This window comes from Tribolium castaneum, chromosome 10 (assembly GCF_031307605.1).
Source record: "Tribolium castaneum strain GA2 chromosome 10, icTriCast1.1, whole genome shotgun sequence".
In the NCBI taxonomy this organism is placed as follows: Eukaryota; Metazoa; Arthropoda; class Insecta; order Coleoptera; family Tenebrionidae; genus Tribolium; species Tribolium castaneum.
This window is the reverse complement of record NC_087403.1, coordinates 963318-974485: the sequence shown is the minus strand read 5'-3', so window position 1 is coordinate 974485 and position 11168 is coordinate 963318. Positions and strand designations below refer to the sequence as shown.

The following is an 11168-nucleotide window of genomic DNA, read 5'->3' as shown; positions in this document are numbered from 1 at the left end:
GAATTTGTTGTTAAATCAAAAAGAGAAATCAGTAAATTAGGTCACAACTGTGAACTATCACTTATTTTTTTATTTTAAAAATATTTTTAATAATCATTATCTTAATCTTAAATTTACAAAAATCGGAGACAATTTAATTTATTTCATACGTTTTAGTTTATCATGGGCTGGGGGATAAGAATAATCAGATAAATAGCTGTTTGTTTTTCCATTGTTTTTGGATCAATGAACTCGTCCTGAAAACAGTGTGATTTTTTGGTGGTTTTGTTGCTTATTCACTAGTGGCGAAGATGGAGGAACAGGGTAGAAAGTTTGAAAGTTGGTGTTAACAGGCGCAATATCGCTGCAAATAGCGTCTGTTTTGGTTGTTGATAGAATCGGTTTTTACAATTCAACCGCCAATTAATGATAACGATGCAAACAAATGGTGTGATCGTCATTTTGCGGTACTTATCCGAAACAATGTGCGTCAACATCAGTATAATAACGTTTGAAATTTGGCAAATATAAATTCAGATATGGTGTCATTATTTTTATGAGTTGGCTAACAGAGTATGAATTTCCCGGTTTCCCCTGTTGGAAGTTGTGACGTAGCATTCGTGCGCAGTTCGGCGGTTTTCGTTGAGGGAATCCGATTTGTGAGATGTAGTTTTAGTTGAGTTCTTGCCGCCGTTGCAGTTTCATGTAAGACCGTCGTCAGGCTTGCCACATTTCAAATTTGAACGCAGCTTTAGAATTATTTAGCGCAGACAGTGGTTGAAATGCAATTCGCTCGCATTTTCTGACAGAGACGAGCTTTTAAATCAGTAGCAGCGACGTGTCCGATTAAAAAAGCTCTTGAGCGGGAGCTTTTTCTGGTTTTATTTTAGTGGCTCTAGTTGAGTGGTTGTATAGTTTACGCAAACTATTCCAAAGTTTGTCATGGTGCTTCGCAGGGCTGGCTTTAATTGGGGGTCCTAGTAATGGATTATTTTCCGAGGAGTTGCAAATGGAACTTCAACTTATAGTAAAGTTTTTAAATGAATACTTTTAGAGAGTGGTTTCAGTGCGTTTCTGTGTTTTATGCTGTGCCTTGTGATTATATACAATATGTACATGAAAGTGTTTGTGTGATAAGTTGCTGAGGAGTACATTAAAGGTATGTTTACATTACACCTCGCCGGCTTCGCACTTGACGGATAACTTAATCCGGGAAAAGTTGACAGTGTTACCAACGCGAATCAAAGAAAATTTATTGAAAAATAACCAACTTCGAGTTTCCCCGTTTTAAATAATGGGGAAACTTCTTTTAATCTCGTCATCAAAGCGCTAAAATGGCTGCCGTCGGATGTCTTTACCTCACAGCGAAATTCTTTTCTTTTGGCTTCAAGCTTTTGTCCTATTGGAGTATTTTTTCAAATCACACAAATCGTTTACTACTCACCTATTGTTGAACTTTTAAGCTTTCTCTCTCGAAAAACAACGACTCCATTGTAAAAAAATATGTTCAAATCACTAATGAAACTTGTATGTCATTATTTCTAGTGGTTGGGCAATTTAATGAACGTGTTCGAATCTTTTAGATGTTGGTGGTCCCTTTTGTTTGTATCCGAGAAAGCTCATAACATCGTATAATTAACATTAAATATTGCGGGACATGATATTTCTTCAACTCGCATTAGAACCAATGACAGTCACATTATTTCTATTTTTTTATTTTCACCCACCAATCCGATGAGGCCATAAATATGAGGCATGGCATGGCTCAAATTTTTTATTTAATTTCCTTTATTTTCTCCGAAACACTAATTACCCAAAAAATCTACCAAACCGGAAATTTTTTCATTTACTCCACCACTAATTATAGGATGACTTGAATTAAGGTATTTTTAATTTAATCAAGGCAATAATTTGATAGTTTCAAACCAGAAACATGTCCTATCAAGCTTGAATCTACAGAGAATGTTGCAGACGTGGTTGAGATCAACTCGATGTGGCAACGCGGCGCGCTCACATTCAAAACCAAAATCAAAAACGATTATTTTAAATCGCAAATGAGGAAAAATGACCAACTTTGACCCAAGCAAACCGAAGCCCGCGGATCATAAAGTAAACACCAAAGGGCTGAAAAAGTGTGTTTGCTTTCTTATTTATACACCAATTAAAAAACTCCCCATGGGGAAACGCGAACTCACTGTTTACTCCAAATACGTATGATTGAAATAGGAAGTCGTTGCTAATAGGCCCATTATTTATTTCTCTCAGATCAAGGCGCTCTAATTGCCCAAAAACCAAAACATAACATTTCAACGGACGGACGGCAGCCACTATTTCCCTCGATAAGCATGAAAATATATATGTACTTTTGGTATTTTTTGAAAATGTGCATGTAAGTGTGTTGTTCGATCTAATTGCCATTAAGTGCGGTTAGGGCCTACCGCGTCTTCCATTACAAAAATAGAGTGCCGCCATGCGCGTATAAATAACCGAGCAGACATCCGAGAACATTCTCAATTATTACTACTGTTAAATGCACTTTTATAAATTATTCCAGCGGAGAATCCTCCTACCGAAATTAAAAGCAACGCAGACCGACCTCTTCACATGATGGAAATCGCAAGCCGGCAAGCGACCACAAAACGGTCGGAATGCTACCTATGCGGAGTGTCCCAAAAAAACGGCCCGATCGGGGTGAAAAACAGGACGCGACCACCGAATAAATTTGTTTAAAAATCACGAATTAATTTTTTATTATTTTGGAACGCCGGTTTTGTGCCTCTGGTGGCCGGTTTCTCGTAAACGTATTTTCACGTGCTCAGGACGTTCGATAATTCCCCACGGAGGACAATTGGAGCTTTTCAGCTCCAAACACCCTGTATTTATGGATCATGGCCATTCGATAGCATCGTTGCACAACTTGTCAGTTATAATAAATCAGCAGTAACGACGTCTTTAGCTCTTGTATAAGAACAATTGTTTCGTAAGGTCACGAGAAATTAGCTAATTTTTTAGAGTGTGCTGCGGTACTAGGCGCTTATTTCACAATTTGCCAATTTTAATAAATTGCTACTAACAATAAATCTATTGATGGGATTACGAAAACGAACAATAACGTCTTTTCAAATGCGGTGTGTGGGTCTAAACATTTTTAATAACTTATTCGAACAATAATAAAAATAGAATGCTAAATGCCAGTTTAGTGAATCACGTTCTCGGTTTGGTCCCGATTATATCTAGTCCAATTTTTTTCCAAGTGTCTCTTGGGCCAGTAAGAACTTGTCGGTATTAATAATTCAGCATTAACAACGTTCTACTGAAATCTTAACGATTTTACTACAAGAATTGCTTCCAGAGTTGACAATAAGTTGCTTTCATCTCGAGTGCGTAGGTTTGAACAACTCTAATAAGTTGTTTTTGTATTAAATAAACGTTAATTAAGGCAAGTCGAATTTTTTGCCCCGTTTTTTCCTTTCAGCGGAATACTTCAATAAAAATAAATGAATAAATTAAAATAACAAATTGTTGCACATTGAAATTCTTCCCAGTGCATTTTTTTATTGGTTTCACTTGACTTGAGATTATAAATCACGGTCGTCGAGTACTGGTGTTATTAGTACCGGAAAAGAGCTATTACACAACCAGATATTAATAAATCAGTTACTTACATTGTCACTGATGAAATTCGAATAATTCCAGCTTGTATCCTGGCTACTTTTGCGGCCTGTCCACTGCTGGATTAACCTTTAGTGAAATCAAATGAAACCCAAGATAATGAAATCTGCTAAGAAAATACGGTTTAAAGCTCGAATCACTAGAGGTGCCGAGTATCGAACGCCAGAATCGGCGAGATTGTATTATCGAAAACTGTCTCGCTCTGATAAATTTCCACCGAAAAAGGGAAAAGACGTTGCTATTTATTTGTTTGCTGAGAACTATTTTACCAAGAAATTAAATCAACGAGAAGTCAAATCGCTGCAATAAATTTATTGGATATATCAAACGGTTTTAACAGCTTTAATATTGAATAAAGTTTACAAATAAATAATTTTTGTTTGTTTAAATTCGGTTTAGGCGGGTTTATTTATTTTGTTTCATTTAATAACGTTAAAAATGGTTTTGTTTTATGAAATAACTGCACAACGGAAAGTGTGTTTAACAAAGTGAAATAACCGGCGTATTGATGATGTTAAGACATATGTTTCAAAACGCAGCGTAATGTGAGTTGTTTTGTGAATGGTCGATGAAATTTGTTTAATAATGAGGAGCGGCGAATGTAAATGAGAGACTCGCCGATTATAGGAATTAATTCCGGAGATTTTAAACTCGGGTCATTGTTGTACTGCGAGCCATAAATATCAAATTATAAGTTTCTGTATGTACTTTTGTGTAAGAAACTCATTTACCAACTGTCGCAGTGTCGATAGCTCTCTGAGCTTAATTTAGTGGAGTAGTGGAAAATTTAATGCCGATTTGTAATGGCGGGGCGACATCTGCGGCTCATTTTTGCATACACGGTGAAAGAATTCCGAAACCGTGTTTCGCTATACTAATGTCAAATCGCATCTAACAAAGCGAAATTTTATCATTGATTTCTCCTCCAGTGATTTGAATGTATACTAATATCATCTTTCAAATGACTTGGCATAACTTAAACGTGCATATCTGGCCGAGAATCGATTTTTGAGGCGTTTTCTTAAGACGCCGATTATAGGTGTTGTGAAAGGCGAATTCCTTGCAGCACATTGATATCAAATTAATCTCGAATAGATGGATTGGTTTGCAGCCAGTAGCGGCGCATACACGGCCAGAAAAAATCCAGATGCAATCGGTCACTTTTACCACAAATAAACTCATTCTCGCGCTCGCACCCGACCAGTCATTGTGAAAAATCGCATAGATGGCCACAATGATTTATTAATTTTAACACGAACTCCCTCGACGATCAAAATATCAACATGTTGCCCGATCGCTGATGCTTTTCCCAACAAATATTGTTACGTAATTCACGTAATCCAGACCGAGCTGCAATTATCATGCTGTAATAGAATCGAACATCATACCGTAATTTGCATCGCTATGTGGAGCGAAAAACGCCTCCACTTCGGCGCATTTTGGCCAAATAAATAATCAGGCGCTCAGTCTCAGTGGGTTTATTTAATTTCTGAATAAACCTTCATTAGCAGCATTGGTTTGTCACCAGTATTAGTTATTAGAGTTCGCGGTTAAAGATGAATAAGGTCGTAAACCTAGGTTTAGGTTTTCCGGTGCTGTTATCTTGGTTTGTTTGCAATAAAGTTTACCGAGCGGAGCGTAAGTGAGGCAAGATCCGCAGCTTAGTGATTGGGGCTTTAATGTTTAAATTGAAGTTTGTTGAATTGTTTTTGAGTGGTGCAGGAAAAAATGTCAATGCTGCGACGCCACTGGGCGGAGGTGGTGGCGTGGAAAGTTGGGGTGAGGCTGAAGGGCTGAATGAGACATTATGATTAAAAAAGTCATATTTCAAGTTAATGCGGCTTAGCTTTTGTCGAGGTGCATTATGTATCCGATGCAGTTTTGGCGGAATTAAGAGGGGTCGCAGACAGAAAGGAACATTAGTAAGAAGGAATGAGCTCTCAGCGTTATGGATAAGGATTTTAAGATTTTATATGAAAACGATCAGAATGATAAAATGGAACGACACAAATTCGAAAGAAAGAGATAAACGTATAAGTAGGCGTAAAAGCCAGTAAATGAGATTCGTTAAAACAAAACTCTGAAATACACGAGCCATCAACTCTCGTGATCTACAGCATTAATACAGGCTAGCCTTTCAGCCCATATCCATTAATAAAGGTAGTGCTATCAATTTTAAATGTACGCACACATTAAATACAAAACTCGAAATTTTAATCTGTTTTTGATACCTGTATATGATTCGAACAAGCGAACAGCATTATGCTATCTCCAACTCCATTAATTCTGTCGAGGTGAGTGTTCCGACTCTGCCAAAACACGTATGGGCGCGGAATGCGCGCCCAAGGCGATGCCGCGACGAACGCCACCCCCACTTCACTGCAACCCTTTACCAACAGCCAAACCCATCGAATCCGCCGGTTGGCCGTCGGGCCGTCGAACACGCAAAGCAGATGTCGGAAACACAAAAACTGTGTTAATTTAACGTCGTGGAACTAAAAACTCAAATTCCAGCTTGCTAATAACTTAATCTCAAAAAGAAAAAACTGACACGAAAGGATGCATTAAACTGAGATTAAGGAAATAACCTTGGGCCCGAGTTCACCACACTTAACCCAAACAATAGATTCTATATTTAATAAAATCGGAAAAACAAATTTTTACGTGGAGTTGCAAGAGTTTGAGATCGATAAATAGTTGAGCGGATTCGGTCGTTGCTGACTTGTCAATTTATTGTTATTACCGCCGAAAATATTTGGAAAAAGTCGAGCAAGGGTGAGATTAAGAGAGTAGAGGGCTAGTGTCTCTTTATTGCACCCTCCACGCTCGTTATGCTCTCTCGACCATCTGAAATTTTTCCGTTGTCTACTATTTTCATGTCATTTCCTCGTACACCTTATGTGGGACACAGTTACTCGCCTTTAAATGTTTTATTATTCTGTTTACTGAAATTATCTAATGGTTTTAGTTATTATCATTACAAGGCTTAAAGGCGGGAGGAAGATGAGGCGGCTTTCAAGTGTCATTACGAAAAGCAGTTTCTGTTTGCTTAGTCTTTTATTTTTATTATTATACTTGCTGCACTCCTTAAAGTCGATGATTTTCCTTCCACAAGTGAAATATTAATTGCCCGAAATAATTATTTTACAAGAGTTGATTAAGCTAAAAACTTCGTAACGATTCCTAGCAAGTTTGCAACTCGGAATTTGAAGGTTTTGTGGATCGTAAAGGAGAAACATTACCGCTCATCACCTACGAGAGGTCTCTTGACCGTTGCTTAAATCACATTACGACTAACTTGCCAAGTGTAGACGGATGCAATCATGTAAATTTGTTATAACTTACTTTACACATCACTAGTGTCAAGTCAGAAATGTTATACAGGATGTCCCGGCTGAGCCGCCCATTGAATGATGTATGTGTCTCAGTTAAAAATTGTAATTTAGAGAAATTAAAGCAAGTTTTAATTAATTATGTCCTCCCACGCAGCGCGTATCTCATTAACAATCCCCATAAAAAATATTACTAAACAAACACTTATCTGGGGGCCTGAAACTTTTAACGAGTTTGCACACGCCTATACAGGGCGTTTTTATTTTTCGAATTGCGGACAAAAGTAATTATTTGTGTATTAAATAATTGATGAGTGAAAAGAGAGAGAGAAAATGGATTGACTTGACAGGCCGGGGTCCGTTATAAATAATTTAGTGTAATCACCGGTTAGAAGTATAAAAAGCAATTTTCACATGAAGCTCTATTAATTTCGTTATTTTTTTCGATATTGTTTGCAGATTGTTTAGTCATCATCAGGGCCATCAGCGTGTAATACAATTTGGTCAAAGTAAAAAGTTAATATCTGGAAAATAAGTTTCGAGTCCGAGATGAAAATTTTTCATCCTTAAACAGGCTGTCGTCCTTAATATCATTTTTTCAGTAATAATTCAAACGACTCGTTCACACGATCAAAGAGAAACATTGATCGCCTTCCGACTTTTATTTAATGGATGAGCGTAATATATGTTTTATCGGGAAAATATTACTTATTGACTCGCTCCTCTACTCTATTGCGCTTTCCGATAAATAAATCATACCATACAGGTGTCCAGAATTGCTCACACCCTTATCGCGTTACATAAATTATTTCCCGAAATTCCATCTTTCACTTCAATTATTTGATGGAATACCCCGTTTCGCACCAAAAACCGGTGGCATTCTACCTCGGCTTGATCGATAGTTGTTGCGACTTGTTTTACAACTAATTAGTTATTTAATTGATATAACATGCCTTTGACAACTTGCGCTGCTACCTAACTTTAATCTAAATTTAGGAACGGCCACTTTTATTTATCTACTGCAATTTCAATGAAATCGCGTGCACTGTTATAAACTCTAAAAAATTTAATAGCCAGGTGAATGAAAATTCCGCTTTTTATTCTCTTTGAGGGAGAATATTGTGAATAAAATAGGATTACGCGGATCTACTTGGACTTGATTTTAGAGCCCTGGAGCACTCGTTCGCAAAAAATTAACAAAACTTTAATCTTTCAATAACGTCTGCGCCTCACGTTTCTTGTGACATTTCGCAGGACAATTTGCCACCCGACACGGACCTGATTAACCTCAGCCGACACAACACCAATTAAAAAAATCTTACGTCCGCACCGTCATTTGGCTCACATTTGATCCGTTCAGAGACAAACGAGATTTTTAAATTCGTTCCATTGCTCGAAAAATTATAGTGATATTTACTTGCGCCAAAAATTAATTTAGGAGCGACGTCCATTTTTCGCAAAAATCAGTTTTCATTTGAACGGCGTGGAGCATTTATTTTGTAGAAAAATAGGAACAGAGTGGGGAACAGTCTCAGGTTGGAATCCTGTAAAATGGGATTTGTTTTTCGGTTGTATGTTCCGATTGGAAAATAATATCAGTGAGGCGGTTTTTGGTACTTTCTACTCCCTGACCTATGATTTCGAGGCGCAGTCGATAGTTTATCTCGCGGCGCGTTTATCTTTGTTGATTTTTCCGATCCGGGGTGGTTGTCGGCGCGGCGCGTCTTGAAAGTGGTGACATTAGTCAATAAAAATATTGTTTATTCGATATTGATGAAACAAAATGATCGGTCACTTTCGGCCGTTCAACTCTCATTTGAGCCGACCAACCGGGCAGGTACTACGTTAAGTTGCAAGGCCGTTGAAGTGCGAGAGTCTCTCTTATAAACCTCTTCCACTCCGCTTCGCCAACATTCCATCGGTGAGGTAAAGCAGAAAACTGAACTACCACTAATCAGGAAACATAAATAATGCCGTGAAATTTCGACTGGAACGTTTTTATTTTGTACAAACTCAGTTTCGTTACACGGCTTTTTCGAGATTTCTTTGTTTTAGGAGTGGCTTGATTGACATTTCGACAGAACGGAGACATGCGGGTGGGATTCCTCGCCAGTAAAAAACGGCACGGATTTTGGAAATTATTTTATCGGGACAGTCATCGAAACTCGGTGCATAGGCATAGGTATTAAACCAACAGCCGATAAGTGTGTTTGACTTTTGTATTGACACTCCACAAAAAATGCGCTTTCCTGACAACACTATTGATATTTGCCCGATAACGCCGCATTAAGTACACGAATATGTAGGTGCCCATTTCATTTTTAAAGATTATTTTAAAAGCTTTATATCGTTTCCTGACACCTACACTCTTTTTATCTTTAATATAGAAAAATTACCGGCAATTTTACACAACTTTGCCAACTATTGATTTATTGGCCCCGTTACGTAATTTACATAATATACATGGCGACGACCTATCCGAGTCAAAAGCTCCCGCAATTTTCGTTTTTCCAACTGTACATAAACCAGGCCGACATTTTTTCATATCAATAATTTGCTAACATAATTATCATAATTTATAGCCGACTCAATTTCCATTTCGGGCCGAAACTAGTTTCGCAGATTGTCAAATTAGTACACAAATGATGAAAAATGAAATTTTAAACTTTCCGGGGACTGAACCGGCCATCTTACTATTTCTGCATTAATAAACATCTAATTAACTGAATAGAGCCATCCTTCACGACGGGTTAAAAATATTGACAACGGCACACCAAGCGTTTTATCTGCGATAGACGTTTGGTTTCAGACCAAGCCAAACGACTGTTCTATGACGGTAAATCCATTTTATTGCAAGAAAAATAAGCAGTAAAGGAAAGAAGTAAACAAATCACATAAAAATGTTTTTACTGCGCAATAATAATATTTATTACGCGGGACGTATCAGCAATAATTACGCCATCAATTTTCAACAAACACGGATTTGCAAAATGTTGTCCGGGGTGTTCTATTAGTGCATAAGCGTGAGATTTTTATCGCGTCTCGTAATTACAGTGTTCTTGTTAGCGCAGTGACAAATGCTAAGAGCAGATCATTTTCACATCCTTAATAGTTCCTTGGTTTTATTGAGGAAACGGTGAATTAACAAGTATGTTTCTGATGAAGCGTTTATTTTCACGCCCGAGTGTAATATGTTGGTGTCAAGATTTAAAATATGCCATTGTTTGATGTGCAAACGGGCATAGCTAAATCGCATGTGACAACTGAACGCCATTATCTTGAATATTACCTGCTTCCACACGAGGATCACTCGGAGCTTAGAAATTTGGGCGGTTAATCCGTAGTTTAGACAGCGAAGAAAAGGTTTGTTTAACAGATTTGAGTAATGTCGAGGGGGTTTGGCGATATTTAATGACGGGGCTTTTTCAAGCCGAAGTTATCGCGATGAACCCGTATGTCGTGTTGTTTTATGAAGTAGTATTGTTTTTGCAATAAAACGAATCAATTTTACGATCAGGGGAGCGGTGTTTATTTAGGGGCGTATCTGAATGATTTTTCGATTGAGTGGTGGCGGGGACCCTTAGGTGGCAGATATATCTCAGCGAAGATTCCTCTATATGTGCACATATGCTATCTCGCTCCGGCAGACCACCGACTTTGCATTGCCACGTCTGACTTTAGACAAGTTTGCTTTAGTTTGGTTTAGTTTACTTCATTGTGTTCGTGCGAAAAGTTAAATGCAAAAACACCACAATAATGGATTCTGACAGCCCGATGAAAATGGCGGAACGAACATCGAATTTTCTTTCCTTGTCTCTTCATGAACTAATTTCACTCGAGTTTTTACACCGGAAAGTTTAACTCTTATCTATCCTGTTGCATCGGATAAACCCGGAATTCATTTACTAGATGATGTAAACAAAGTTAATTTGCTCGTATTGACACGGCGATAAGGGCATTATGGATGAAATGTCCATATTGACATTTTATGGATTATTTGCGCTGTTCTGTAGGTAAATAACGGTTCAGTTTCTTCGAGTTTGAAACACACGACAGGTGGATGACAGAAAATTTCCTTTTTTAGATAAATCCTGCTATTAGATTACCGACGCGACGAGCAAACTATGCTCGCTCTGGTATTTTAATATTTTCTCCTCTCAGTTCCGGATTCGATGATTATTTTTG

General features: G+C 37.8%; 1 protein-coding gene across 7 annotated transcripts in view; it reads left to right on the top strand.

Annotated features, from left to right (window-relative positions):
* Positions 1-634: 634 nt before the first annotated feature.
* Positions 635-11168, top strand: part of Cirl (Calcium-independent receptor for alpha-latrotoxin) — a 74479-nt gene continuing 63945 nt past the window's right edge. For 5 of the 7 annotated variants that reach the window (XM_064359432.1, XM_064359435.1, XM_064359436.1 and 2 more), the window contains exon 1: positions 636-1138. The gene's annotated coding sequence lies outside the window, so the exon portion shown is untranslated. Of the gene's footprint in view, positions 1139-11168 lie in introns of all 7 variants that reach the window. The other 2 variants (XR_010335661.1, XM_064359438.1) reach the window with 1 other exon arrangement.